The sequence below is a fragment of the Bos indicus x Bos taurus genome, chromosome 7, assembly GCF_003369695.1.
Source record: "Bos indicus x Bos taurus breed Angus x Brahman F1 hybrid chromosome 7, Bos_hybrid_MaternalHap_v2.0, whole genome shotgun sequence".
In the NCBI taxonomy this organism is placed as follows: Eukaryota; Metazoa; Chordata; class Mammalia; order Artiodactyla; family Bovidae; genus Bos; species Bos indicus x Bos taurus.
Window position 1 is genome coordinate 57097773 of NC_040082.1, and position 14589 is coordinate 57112361.

The 14589-nt window shown below is 47.5% G+C and overlaps 2 protein-coding genes across 13 annotated transcripts in view; one reads left to right on the forward strand and one right to left on the reverse strand.

The window, feature by feature from the left end:
• The window catches only part of LOC113895217, a 453671-nt gene that overhangs the window by 58296 nt on the left and 380786 nt on the right, over positions 1 to 14589 (reverse strand). For 4 of the 7 annotated variants that reach the window (XM_027546115.1, XM_027546112.1, XM_027546108.1 and 1 more), the window contains exon 12: positions 10226 to 10450. The exons of 1 other annotated variant lie outside the window; for it this stretch is intronic. The gene's annotated coding sequence lies outside the window, so the exon portion shown is untranslated. Of the gene's footprint in view, positions 1 to 10225; positions 10451 to 11177; positions 12961 to 14589 lie in introns of those variants that run through there. 2 more of the 7 variants (XM_027546111.1, XM_027546110.1) reach the window with 2 other exon arrangements.
• Positions 1 to 14589, forward strand: part of FGF1 (fibroblast growth factor 1) — a 107024-nt gene that overhangs the window by 22442 nt on the left and 69993 nt on the right. The window lies entirely within an intron of this gene.

Consider the following 14589-nt stretch of genomic DNA (forward strand, 5'->3'; position numbering starts at 1 on the left):
AGGCAGACGCTGTACTGTTTGAGCCACCAGGGAAGTCCTAAGCCTTAATGACCTAAAAAGAGGGAGATGGGAGGGGGCTTTGGGTTGGGGGGGACACACGTATACCTGTGGCCAATTCAAGTTGATGTAAGGCAAAACCCATCACAATATCGTAAACTAATTATCCTCCAATTAAAAGAAAATTTCAAAAAAGACCTAAAAAGTGGTCCTTCTCTCCAAGAGCAATACAACTATGCTACACTCTTTGGAAGAAAAGAGATGGAAAACAGAAGAGCAACGCAGCCATTCTACACAGTAATAGTAATAACAGCTATCATTTGTTGTCTCCGTCAAACCACTTACTTGTAACTTGGTTAATCCTCCAAAAGGCTGATAACGTAGGTACACTCTCCATCCTTTTTACTGATGATGGAGCTGAGACTTAGAGGGAAGGGAAATGATGTCCGGAGGTAGAAGCGGCCGAATCAGGGACCAGAGGCTGCTCAATCTCCATTGGCAGGACTCCTAACTGTCCCAGCGCTTGGTAGCTGTCTGCTTTGGTCACCATTATGCTTTCAATGCAGCACAGAAAATGAGCTGAAGGAGATCATCCAAAATGCCAGTGAACAAGGGTGTGAGTAACTTTAATTTCTGTTTTTCTTTTTTAACGTTTTGAGTCTAGTACATAGTGGATTCTCAAAAACTGTTCGTATGATGAAGCTGTTGAGTTAATGAGTATGCACTACTTAAAAAATTATTCTTAGATAATTAAGTAATATATTTCATTATAGGAAATGGAAGTAATACCAGAAAATACAATTTAAGAAAATAAAAGTTTACCCATCATCAAGAGATGATCAGTTAAAATACTGATAATTTCCCAGTTCTTTTCTTGTGTTATATATATGCCTGTGTTTGTGTGTCTCTCTTTGTGTTTGTGTGTCTCTATTTGTCTTTTTCTGTGTGTGTGTGAAACAAAAATGGGATCATACTGTCTTTATAGACTTTTAACTTACTTTTTCATTTAGCAACATAGTGGGTGTCCTCCACTCAAGACTGTTCTGAAACAGATTTCTTAATGGTGGCAGTGTACTCCTCTATAATCTAATGAGTCCTCTATTATCGGATATTCAGTTCATTGTCACTATTATTAATAATGCCATATTGAATATCCTTCTACAAAAACATTTAAGCATAGCTCTATTACTGTTAAGGAGGAAAGAGCAATATATATTGAAATAGAAAAAACATAAAGACCCCTATTTTTAGGGTTCTTTTGTGCAGGCCAACCACATTTCTTACATCTGTCCTTTGGAATCACTTAAAGATGGGGAGACGTCATCTGGAATGTGCCCCATTTCCCCAAGTCTGGTCATTATTCACCTCTCAAGTATGTTTTGGTGCTATTCTGCCACAGTGGAGATGGGTTAAGGAAAATCCCAGTTGTGGCCAGACAACTAGATTTAAATTCCAATTCCATGCCTACCCAGTTTTGCAACCTGTGTCATCATTCTGAGCCTCATTTTGTATGTGTAGACGGCACACACCTCAGAGGATATAATAAAACAGGTAATGCTCTTCAGGCACCAGACTAGCACAGGACAAATGCTCAGGAGAAAGCGATTCTTATTATTACAAAGGCAGGGGAAGGCTTTCCTTACGAGGTTAGTTCTTTGGGAAACTCCTTCCCAGCCAACGCTGCAAGACCCATGGAAAAAGAATTTTAAAAGCACTCAACATACCCTCCGGCTTCACTGCCTTTTTACTCTTTGGATATGCATGTGCACACATGTGTGTATGAGTGTGAAAGCCTAAAGTAGTAAAAAACAATGTACTCGTTTTCCCTCCCTTGCCAAGAACCAGGTCTGCTGGATTAGAGATATTTAAATTCTGTTGTTCACAGCTGCATGAAGAATGTAGCTTTTCTTTCCATTTTGCCAGCTGTGTTTTGTAACTGTCTATCCTAAAATAAAAACAAAGCCAACCAAAAAAAGCAGGACTGTCTATATCAGTCCTAAATTGCTCTCAGTTTTATACAACAAAACAGAGAATATCTAACCCCTAAAACACAGTCTACAGAAAGAATCCATCCGACTCATACACTGTCTAACAAGGACACATGAGTGGCACATCGGAGGTGCTCGCTGAACCTTGTTGAATATGTTTATTGAATACATGTTTTCCTTACAAATAACAAGCTGTCACAAAACCATTATATTCATTTTATCTAAATACTGTCAGAGCCTATTCAGAGGGGCTGAAGATGACAGATGATTAAATGAACAGATGCTTTCTGAGTCTGTAAATTGAGTGTTGGGAAACTTTCTCCTCCTAATTCATGGCTCTCGAAATATGTTTATGATCCTCATGGAATTGTGTAGGGATTACTCTAAATCGCCATCAAGGGGAACATATGTGATAAAGCACTTCTGATGACCAGGCCAAGTTTTTCCATCTTTGTCTAAATATGGGAAATGTTCAGGAAAATCTTAAGTGTATCTGTAATAATGTATCCACAATATCAAAATGACTCTAGAGATCACAGATAGCACAGCTGGTTGTAAAGCAACCTAATGCTGGGCCAAGATTTTAGTTGCAGGGCCAAGCCCTGAAGTCAAACAGCTCCTAGGCCCTGTAATTTCCAAGTGGAACAGCCAGCATCTACTGTCCTCAGACATTCGTTTCTCCCTTTGTTTTGCTGGCATTGGCTGAGTCCCTTCTGTGCATAAGAGATCAAGCCACAGGATGTTCAAAGACAAGATATGTCTTCTGCTCATGATGTCATAATCCAGTGAAGGGGAGAGACAAGCCAACAACTGGATGGAATCTTAGAAGGAACGAAAGAATTCCTTCTAGGCAAAGCACTGCACCATGGGTCCTCAAAGGAAGGACTCTTTTTACTGGAGATATTAGGGAAGGCTTTGCAGAGGAGGTGCAATGTGATGTAGGCCCTGAAGGGTAAGAAGAATTTTAGCTAGGAGAGACTGGAAGGGAAGGCCCTTCCAGGCTGAAGGAATAGCATGAACCAACTCATGAAGACCTGGACGTGCAACAGCAAGGTGAGGCTTCCAGGAAAGATTAGGGGGGTCACAGAAACCCTTTGCCAAGGACTTAGGGCCTTAATGTTTGGGAAGTGGGAAGCAATGGAAGGTTCTGATAATGGGAGGGTTGGTGAGTATGTATCTTCATTTAGAAGGCTGGAAGGAGTGACTGGCACAGCAATGCCACGAGACCAATCTCGAGGTTCTGGCTTCTGTTTTCCATCTGTTTAGCCTCTCAGCAGCTTTGAACGGTGTGGCCTAGAGCCAGTTTTCCCGCTGAATGCTGTGATCCTGTACCCTCTGGCCTCCAGTCCCCTGCGACTTCTCTGAGATCACTGGCTGCACTAGGGATCTCTTGAGATTGTGGGGTGTCCCCCAGGGTAGCTGCCTCTGTCCACCTCTCTTTTCAGGCTCTGGGTCCTTCTCCCTTGAAGATCCCCATCTCTCCCCACATCTCTGACCCTCCCGCATCTGCCTCCGACTCTGGCTTCTCCCCAGCGCCCTGTGTCCAACGCCTGCCCAACACCCAGCTCTGAATGGATGGTGTCTCACCCCTGGGAAGCAGCCCACTCTGTCAGGCACTTGGTACCTGCATCGCTGACCAGGCTTCTCCTGATTCCATCTTCCCCACCATGTCCTATGCTATCTCTGATTATTCCTTTGCTGAGTTCCTGGCATTTGCCAAATCCTCTTCATGCTCCTCCTCAAGTGACTTTAGACCATCCCTTCCCTCTATTCTCATGGCTCAAGCTTCAGATCTTTTGTCTATTTTAATTCAACAGCTCTCTATGAAGCACCAGGGATTGTGCTGGGGGGTAGAGCTGTGTGAAGGAAGCATATAGCTCTTGTCCTAGACGACCTTGTAGTCAAGTAAAGAAGGTGAATATTAAGCAAGGACTAGAAGCCTAGTGAATTTTTAGAGATGGGAACACAGAGCAAGTATCCCTCAGCCTCAGTGCCCAGCGCCCCACCCCCGCCCCCACCAAGACTTTCCCATAAAATGTTACCAGAAACATCTTTCTAATTCCCTTCTCAAAGATCTCCACTGACTGCCCACCAGTTGCAGATAGAAGTCTACACTCTTCAGGTGGCACCACTTGGGGTCCTCTCTGGCGTGACTCCAAACTAGTGTGCACTGACCTGTAAATTAGTGTGCGTGCCCCGGCCCAGCAGCCCCAGTCACTCACGCTGGGACCAGACCGCCTCTGCCTGCCCACACTCAGGCCTCTGGTCAACTTTCCCTTTACTCCATGTCCACATGCATGAAGCTGTTTGTCCTTGTGTCTGACCTGCCACAGCTTCCACTAAATCCTCCTGGACCTCTTCTCCCTCCAGTGTAGGGTACCTTCATCAAAGCACTTACCAGTCTGCCTTACTTATGATTTTCCTTCTCACCCTCCATCAAGGACAGGGAACTTGTCTTATTTATTCTGAATAACTAACAAAATAACAGCTACAGAGACCAGATGTGCCAGGGGCTGTGCCAACTGAGGTTACTCATGTTACCCTGTTGCACCCTCATAACGAACAATGCGGGGTGGGGGCTATCACAGGTCAAGTAACCTGATGCTCAGACAGGTGAGCTGACCCTCCGGATTTAAGTCCAGGAAGCCAGACTTCAGAGCTTACACTTGGACTTCATCTCCACCTTTATTCCCTTGCAGTGTCTTGTCAAGTCCATGTGCCTAACAGTAGGATGCATGGGCCCTTACTAGGTGTAGTGAAGTCAAGTGAATGGAGACAGTGAAGCCCAGGGCAGTCTTCTCAAGGTCATACTGCAGGTCACAATCGCTGGGCAAAAGCACAATGCTGAGTGGCAGCATCTTCTCTTACGCATATTAACTAGGAAATGGAGGCCATTTTCAAAGCAAAGTAAACATTTCTGACTGACTCAGGAGCAAAGGGTTAGAAGGCGACTTGTTGAATGCGGGAGCATTTACTCTGACTTGGCTTGGGTGGTGACGTGCTGCACTCACAGCCCTCTTTTGACCAGACATGCAGAGAACTTCCCACTTACATACACCCGCTGCCTCTCTGCTGAGCTTGAGAGGAGGTATTCCACGAGGGGAACTCCCTCTCCCCGTCACTGGACAAGACCTGTCCGTTTCCGTAAGGAAAGGGTGTGGTGTGGAGCACCAGCCCTCCCCGTGGGCCTGCCCTGCTCAGCTCCAGACAGACCTGCCTTTGTGAGCAAGGTGGGATGTGGGGAGCAGGGGGAGGAGGCGGGAACTGCTTGGCATCCCACATCCTGGGAGCTGGGCCAGAGGGGAGAGCTGCAGCGGGAAGGCTGGGGAGGCGAAAGGGCCTCTTTCCCGGATGGCTGGACACGCAGCCGCCACCAGCCAGCTGGGCGCCTCCTCCATTCCTTTCTGGGATGAGCGAGGTCGGAGCTCGCCCCACAGAACCTTCAGGAAGGTTCTGAGCCCTGGGCTCCGAAGCCTGACAGCATTAGACACTGCGGCCTCTCAGAGCCCCCAGGACACACTGCAGTGGGGACGTCTGACAGGGGGAAGGCATCACTCCTGCCTTCTTGCTGTCTGTCCCTCCCGTGGCCTGGGAGGGACTCCGGAGAGGGTGCCTTGAGGCTCCTCATCTCGCTATCCTACAGACGCCTTTATACACCACCCTCAGCTTCATTCATATCCTGGCCTATACGCCACATGTCCTTCTCTAAACATATCAGAGGATGTATAGACAGGCAGGCAGATGAACAGGCTGATAAAGAAGTAAACGTGGGGACTTGTGTCTAACGTGCCGTGCTTTCTCAACTCAATGATGCCATGTGGCTGCTGCTGCATTTTGTGAAATCTGCCCCATCCCTTTCAGCACACGGCACTCTGTCCAGAAGATTTTTAAGGGAGCAGAAACCAGTTTTGAGAAGCCAAGACATTTGGGACACACTCCTTAAGACCACGAGAGTCATTCTGTTACAAACGCAGTGAAGACTAGAGATTCCACAGCTTCCCCGAGGGGCAGGCCTACCATGCTCCTCCAGATCCAGCCCCCTGATAAAGAGCTTGAGGGGGAGCTAGTGGCTGTTTCATTGACAAAGTCTGAGATTTTAATCTGATGCCATTCCATACCTGAGAGGCTTGTGTTACCCTGGAATCCCCCAGCCACGGTGCAGGCAAAAGTCTTTGAGTTTCCTGCCCCTAGGTTTGGTGCAAAGAGGCAGGCCAGTTATAAAAGGCAGCACAAGGCAGATTGCAAGGTAGGGGTAGGGTTGGGGTGGGGTGTCTTACCTCAAAAGAGAAGGGCTTTCCTGGGGAAAACTCATTAGTTCTATCTTCTATGCTGGAAAATGATGAGAAAGATTAGGAGGGCTCAAGAAAGGGACTGGACAAACCTATCTCTCCGTGAGGCTCTGTAGCCTCCCCCACAAGGAAAGGCTTGCTTGTGGCACTTGAAGAGGAAGGCTGTGCGATGCCCTCAGGACCATGGAGAGCTGTGAATGGGAAAGACCAAGTGGGGATCTGAAGACCCGGGGAGGCTCTGGGCGCGTGAGTTACAAACGTTATAAATGTAAAGCATGATTGATTCTGATACATAAGACTCATTAGGCAGAGGTAAGAAGCTTTGAGAAAAATATGGTATTTACATTTAGGGTAGAGGATGCCAGCAAGGACAGAGGCAGACAGCTTTGTGAAGTGAGTCAGGGCACTTAAGAGGAGACAGGAAGATGAAGCCACAGAGAAGTCTTGATGAGGGAGGTCTCCGGTGATTAACTGCTTGACAAAACCCCAGCCAGGGTTTGGGATGGTCTTTCCCAAGGAGGGAGCAAGCCAGTCCACTTCCCAAGAAAAACAATTCCTGAAGTAATGAGTCCAGGGTCCTGAGGGTAGTGCAGGGGAGTGCTGAGAAAGGAGCAGGGCAGGAAGTGCGAGAAGGGTTCCAGGTGAGGCAGTGGGAGGTTGCAACCTCAGCCACCATCACAGGGCAGGAGGATGGATTTGGGTTCTGAGATCCCTCCCATTGAGAGTTTGAGATGAATGTTTGTGTCAGCTCCCAAGATACCTCAGGAATAGTAATACTTGTAACAAAGTGTAACTTTGCTACCTAAGGTAACATTGTTTATTTGTATCATCATCTAACATTTATCCAATGTGGCACTGTGCTAAGCACTTTATATAACTTTGTCTCCTCTTATCCTCATCTGATAACCCTATGAATGTAGGTAATATTTCTCCCTTGCAGAGCAGAGGAAACTGAGGTTCAGAGAGGCGATGTGCTTAGCTTGGGTCACACAGACAGTAGTAGCCACAGAGAGTAGTAGCCAAGATAAGACTTAGCTTCAGCAGGCCTAACTGCAGGGCCCAAGTTCCTGTCCCCCAGGGGCCATGCCATGCTTAGTTGCTCAGTCGTGTCCAACTCTTGCAATCCCATCAGCTGTAACCTGCCAGGCTCCTTGTCCATGGGATTCTCCAGGCAAGAATACTGGAGTGGGTTGCCATTACCTTCTCCAGATCTTCCCAACCCAGGAATCGAACCCATGTCTCCTGCATTGCAGGCAGATTCTTCACTGACTGAGCTACAAGGGAAGCCTAACTGTCCCCCAGGGAAAAGGCTCAATCAGTGCAGAGAGAAGAGGGGACCCCAAGATGTGGACAGAGCCATGAGTCTGGCCCAGGGAGAATGACACAAAACACCTCCACTGCCACTTACTGGCTGTCTACTTCCAGATCAAATCTGCTGCTGCTAAGTCGCTTCAGTCGTGTCCGACTCTGTGCGACCCCATAGACGGCAGCCCACCAGGCTGCGCTGTCCCTGGGATTCTCCAGGCAAGAACACAGGAGTGGGTCGCCATTTCCTTCTCCAATGCGTGAAAGTGAAAAGGGAAAGTGAAGTTGTTCAGTCGTGTCCGACTCTTTGTGACTCCATGGACTGCAGCCTACCAGGCTCCTCCGTCCATGGGATTTTCTAGGCAAGAGTACTGGAGTGGGGTGCCATTGCCTTCTCCCAGATCAAATCTAAGGCACCATAAACTGTATTTTATGTACCACTGAAATCAATGCTGTACATCCTAATATCAGAGATGTTAAAATACCAAAGGAAAACTGCATCTGAGGCTTGAGAAAAGGTTCTAAGTGCCATGATGCACTAAAAGCCTTGCCTTGGCTATTTTATCTCAAGCTAACAATAGCCCTTGATCACCCCCGCTGTTAGGGAGGGGGACACACCACTTAGAGCAGCAGAGCCTGTGCCATGGTCAGTGACACAGCACTATGGAGCCTCGGAGCCCAGAAGGGTGCTCAGCAACCTCCTGTGCCCACAACCCCTGTGCCTAACCACCAGGCCACACTGCCTCTGAGGCAGATGGGCCATCTTTGCCATTTCTTCCTTCTGGTGGTCAGCCAACTAAGCAAACCAAAAACACAACAGAGTCACTTTTCAAGAGAAAAGAAAACTTTGCTTCATTGCTCTTCACAGTCTCATCTGTGCCTGGACTCACTCCGAATCTCAAGCTCCTCTGAACTCTGGGGATGCATCAGCCTCTGGTTGCCAGCCCAGGTGACCCATTCAGGAAGACCTTTCAGCTCTGCTCTTTCGTCTCTGAGTTCATAAGCCTCCTCAGTCCTGGGTCTCTCTCTGACCCACATCTCCTTTTTCCCAAACTCCAGCTGGTGATCTGTACCAGATTTTGCAGCATCATCCTTGACCCTGAACTTTATTCTTCCCACATCTTCCTTGCCTCCTCCCATCTTCCCAAGTGTCTTAACTCTTTGGCCTAACCCTGCCTTGTTCAAGAGCGTTATTCACATATTAATCACTTCCTAGCCTTGTTTCATACCTCCTTTTCATTTAAGGCTTTCTAGAATCCCCGTGTGTCCAAATGAAAATACAGAGAAAAGAGACGTGGAATGAGATGGTTATGTGTGGACAAAGCCAACTGGCCAAGGTTCCTTAATTTTTCTTGCCAAGACCTCCATCACCTGCCACGGGCTGTGCAGCTATAAGCTGGCCTCTTGGTTTCCCAGCCTGTGTCACTGTGTATCTGCTTGCCGGGTGTCCTGACCTCTCAGCTTTCCTTCCCACAATTTTCCAAAGTGAAGGAGGCAGTCGCACTTTAATGAAATCTCTGCCATCTCTTTGAAACACTCTGGTTCCCTCCTCTCGTGGCCACTGAGTCACGCTTTCCCTGCACATCTCTTCTCAGAGCTTTCCTGACACAGGAGATGAAGGAGGGTACTTGGCACTTTCCACTTTCTGAATACTACTCCCCACTTCATTGAGAAATTAAAATCACAAGGTGGACACACCTCCTAACTGGCAGAATCACTGTACTGAAAAATGCCCATTTTCTTTCTTTTTTTCTGATTAAGCTTCTTCTCACTCTGCCTCTATCCTTCAGAATCTCTCTTCTTTACTGCATGGCTGTCTCAACTCAGTCTAACTTCCCACAAAGCCCCCTTTAACATAATTTCCACTTCCCATCTATGTAAACTTTTACTGAAGGTTCATTATTATTTATTTTCAGTGTTTGATCAAAGCATTAACCCTGCTCAGTACAGGTTTCCTTTGCTCGGAGTCCCTCAGAGTAAAGACCTGTCTGCTTTGTACATTTACTCCATCCGAGGGTCATGAGGACACAGTGGATATGTGCTGAGGGAATGAATGACCCGTGGCCAATGCTGGGCTTCTGCCTCCATTTAGGATATGAGCACCGTGAAGCATCTGTTCGTTTGACACACCTCTGTGGTACCCTACCATGTGCCAGACCCTATGTCAAGCATGCTGGGTATGAATAAAACAAGAGTCTCTGATCTCTTTTTTTTTAATTTTTAATTGGAAGATAATAGCTTTACAACATTGTGTTGGCTTCTGCCACACAAGAACATGAATCAACCATAAGTATATATTTGTCCTCTCCCTCTTGACCATCCCCCTACCCCATCCCACTCCTCCAGGTTGTCAGAGTATTAGGGTGAGCTCCCTGGGTTACACAGTAACTCCCCATTAGCTATCTATTTTATATATGGTAATGTATATGTTTCGATGCTACTCTCTCAATTTGTCCCACCCTGTCCTTCCCCTGCTGTGGTCACTGCTATCCTGAAGCTTCATTTTTTTTCCTTAATAAATGTTTATTACTTATCTGGCTGCACTAGGTCTTAACTGTGGCATACCGGATCTTCTTCCATCTTCGTTGCAGCTTGCAGAATCTTTAGCTGTAGCATGTGGGATCTTTAGATGTGGCATGAGGACTCTTGGTTGTGGTATGTGGGATCCATTCCCCAACCATGAATCCAACCTGGAACCCCTGAATGGAAGCGTGGAGTCTCAGCCACCGGGTCACCAAAGAAGTCCCTGAAGCTTCACTTCTAATGGAAAAGGATGGTTTGAAAATCATTAAATTGAAGTCTAGTCACCAAGTACTGGACTCTAATTGCTGGAGGTCTTGAGTTCATGCTTGTCCCAGGAGGGCTAAGAAACTAGGAAAGGGAGAGTCAGTTAGAGAATGAGATGAAGACATTTTTTTAACTGCTTTATTGAGATGTAATTTATATACCATACAATTCACCCATATAAAGCATACAATTCAATAGATTTTATTATATTGACAGAGTAGTGCAACTATTGCCACCATCTAATCTCAGGGCATTTGCATCGTGCTAACACTTACACACTCACTAGACTATCGCTGCCCCATCCCTCCTCTCCCAGGCCCTGGCAACCACAAATCTACTTCCTATTTCTATGAACTTGCCAATTCTGGACATTTTATATAAATTAATCATATGCTATATAGGTGTTTGTGACTAGCTTCTTTCACTATCATATTGTTTTCAAGATTCATCCATGTTGGATCAGTTCAGTTCAGTTCAGTTACTCAGTCATGTTCAACTCTTTGCAACTCCATGAACCACGGCACGCCAGACCTCCCTGTCCATCACCAACTCCTGGAGTCCACCCAAACCCATGTCCATCGAGTCAGTGATGCCATCCAACCATCTCATCCTCTGTCGTCCCCTTCTCCTCCTGCCCTCAATCTTTCCCAGCATCAGGGTCTTTTCAAATGAGTCAGCTCTTCGCATCAGGTATCCAAAGTATTGGAGTTTCAGCTTTACTCTTGCGATCTCCTGCTTGACCACTTCCAATTTGCCTTGATTCATGGACCTAACATTCCAGGTTCATATGCAATATTGCTCTTTACAGCATCAAACCTTGCTTCTATCACCAGTCCCATCCACAACTGGGTGTTGTTTTTCCTTTGGCTCCATCCCTTCATTTTTTCAGTACTTCAATCCTTTTTATTGTCCAGTAATACTCCATTGTATGAATACACCACATTTTATTTATCCATTCATTCATGATTTGTTGGACATTTGGGCTATTTCCACTTTTTGGCTATTATAAACAAAGCTGCTCTGAACATTATTATATGTTTTTGTACAAACACATGTTTTCACTTATCTTAGGTATGTCCTTAGGAGTGGTTTTGTTGGGTCATATGGTAACCCTTGGACAACCATTTGAGGAACTGTCTAATTGTTTTCCAATGTGGTTCACCAATTTTATATTTCCACCCACAATGTATAGGGGCTCCAATTTCCCCATATCCTTGTCGACACCTGTTATTATCTGTCTTTTGGTTACAGCTATCTTAGTAGATGTAAATGGCATCTCATTGTGGTTTTGGTCTGCACAGCCCTGAAGGTTAGTGATCCTGAGTATCTCTCCATATGGAGATGAGAATATCTAAATTATGTTTGTGAGACAGCAACTGACTTGAGTCCCAGAACAATGCATGCCTGTCGCAGGTGCTCAACAATGCCACTGAATGAACACAACTAAGAATGTAGCAAAGAAAAATGCCTTAAAGGACGCTGGCTCCATGAGCCACAGTAGGCCTGGAGGAGGAGTGGTTGGATGAGGGCGTATACTTTGCAAAAATGAAGCGATGTATTTTGATCCCTCTCACCCCATCCTGCTGCCTCTAAACCATGTTCCATTTGGAGCCTCCCTTCCCAGAGGCTGGGTCAGGAGGCCTGGCACCCAGAGCCAGGGAGGGAAATTGGAACGCGGAAAAAGAGGGCAGTCAACCCAACTGCCAAGATTTGTGAAACTGCTTAAGTTCCCTTTTAACACAGGGCGGGCCGGACCTGGCAGACAAACTACAGAGCTTCTGCTGCTGTGTAGGGGCTGCCCGCCCGCTGCTGGGGGTCAGCCTTGAGGACAATCTGCCTGTGTGTGTGCAGAGGCTGGAGGCAGCTATGGCTCTGATGACATCCCAGTGAGTTGAGAGGAACCCTGGGCCTGCCACATAGGGAGGCCTGGAGAGTTGAGAGGGTGGACAGGCCTGAGCCCCTGGCAAGTGGATGCAGCCTGGACTCCAGACTTCCAGCTGTTCCTGGGTGATGAGGGCCAGAGGCCACTGTATGGCGACCTGTAGCAGGACCAGGGACAGGTCTCCTAGGCTGGGAGGCAGACACCCAGAGGGGCCATGGCCAGCAAGAGCCACTTAGCCAGGGAGTCACCCTGGGCCCCAGCTAAACCGAGTGGAACCAGGGCCTCAACTTGAGCTGTGAAGGCCGTGTCGGGAAGGCCATGTTGGGAAGGCTGTGTCGGGCAGTTCAAGAGCAGGCGGAGGGCTCCACACGGAGACCTCGGGCCCCAGAGGCCCTGAGTGAGGGTCTTGACATTTCCAGTAAGAGGCTGAGGGACATCCGCTCCCGTTACAGCTAGATGATGCTTCAGACAGGGGCAGGTAGAGTGGCCAAAGACAGGGGGCTCTCTGGGCTGGGGCGTCACCCAAGAGGGCTGTTCGGATTCCTATTCTGGGTGAGACTGACATTGCTGCTTTTCAGCCACCTAACACGTGAGGTCTTGGGAAGAAGCCCAGATGACAGATGAATGAAGACGCTCCAGTCACATTGTGTGATGAAACTGGTGACGTGCCACCTGGGGCCTTGGAGGGCTGATTCACTCAGCAGTGACCAGGCTGCATGGGCAGTGGGCACGGGACTCAGAATCCAACCTCAGCCTGAGTGTGGCTGTGTGTGCAGTTGTTTCTGAGGGTCCACTGTAGGGTCTAGGAGTGTCTGGGCAACTCTCCTCTACAACCAGAAAATCAGTTCAAAGTGCACGTCCTTTGTCATGTTTGGCTCAGATCCTTTAGAAGCTTTTGGAGATGTGCGGAAGGGCCAGGCTGAGAAAACATCACCTCTCGAACAGTGGCTCCTCTGAGTTTTTGAGCCCTTCCTTTATTATAGGTGCTGTGCTAACACACATGTCATCGAATCCTCCCAGCGACACTGTGAAAGTGAGGACTACTGGTGGTTGTGTTTCATAAAGAAGCTGGGGGCTCGGTGAGGTCCCCCGGGATCTCTCATGTATGTGTTGGCATCAGTGTTGGAAGCACAGTGATTTAGCTACAGAGGCTGAAGACTGGACCACTGGATACATGGTCTCTCACTTATCTATCTAAAAATTCCCCTTAAGATTTGAGGCAAGAGCTGTTTACTGAAGAAAAAATGTTAATGTTATTGTTTCATATTTGTAAAAAAAAATTGCCCAAAAAAGTGACCAAAGTGGACTAGTGAACAAATTGGTAGAGAACCTGAGTGAGCACTCTTTAACAGTGACTCTTCTCCCAGCATAAATCACCTCCAGCAAACCCAAGACCTCAGCTTTGTTGGTCATGTAACTGTACCCCAAAGACACTACACCCAGCTCAGCTCAAAGCATGTGTGTTCCCATCCATCTGCCCATCCACCCACCCACCCACCTACCCATCCACCCATCCATCTACCCACCCACCCACCCACCTACCCATCCACCCACACACCTACCCACCCACCCACCCACCTACCCATCCACCTACCCACCCACCTACCCACCCACCCACCCACCCATCCACCCACCCACCCACCCACCTACCCATCCACCTACCCACCCACCTACCCATCCACCCACCCACCCACCCACCTACCCATCCACCCACCCACCCACCTACCCATCCACCCATCCACCCACCCATCCACCCATCCACCTACCCATCCATCCATTCACCTACCCAACCATTGATCTATCTACTTTTCCCTCTCTCCTCAGCATTTCATCCCACTTTTTCATCTCAGTCTAGTATGTATAAAGCACCAGAGGCCCAAATGAACAACAACGTTCCTCCCTGAGAGGATCACAGTTGGGGCAGAAGCACCCCCACAGCACAGCACCTACAGGCAGAGATGGTGGTTCAGTGTCCATGGAGTAGAGAACAGGTTTTTTAAAAAGGGAGTGAAGATAGGCGGGCATGAGAAGGAGGGGTTTTGCTGGTGAGCTACCCCCCATCTCTGCACCTTCTCCTCCTTCAGAAGGTCTCAGCTTAAATGTCACCTCCTTGGGGAGTCTTGCCTGACTATTCTAAAGTTGAATTTACTCTTTATTCTCTGCCTTTGTTTCCTGATATTGAATTTTTCTTCCTCTGTCATTTAAGTCACGTGTGTGTGTGTGTGGTGTGTATGTGTGCGCGTGTGTGTGCAGTGTTCTCTGTGAAGTTCCAGGTAAAATGTGGTCCCATAAAGACAGGGAAAAGGAGTTAATTTTTTCACCCAAGTACCTCCAAGGCCTG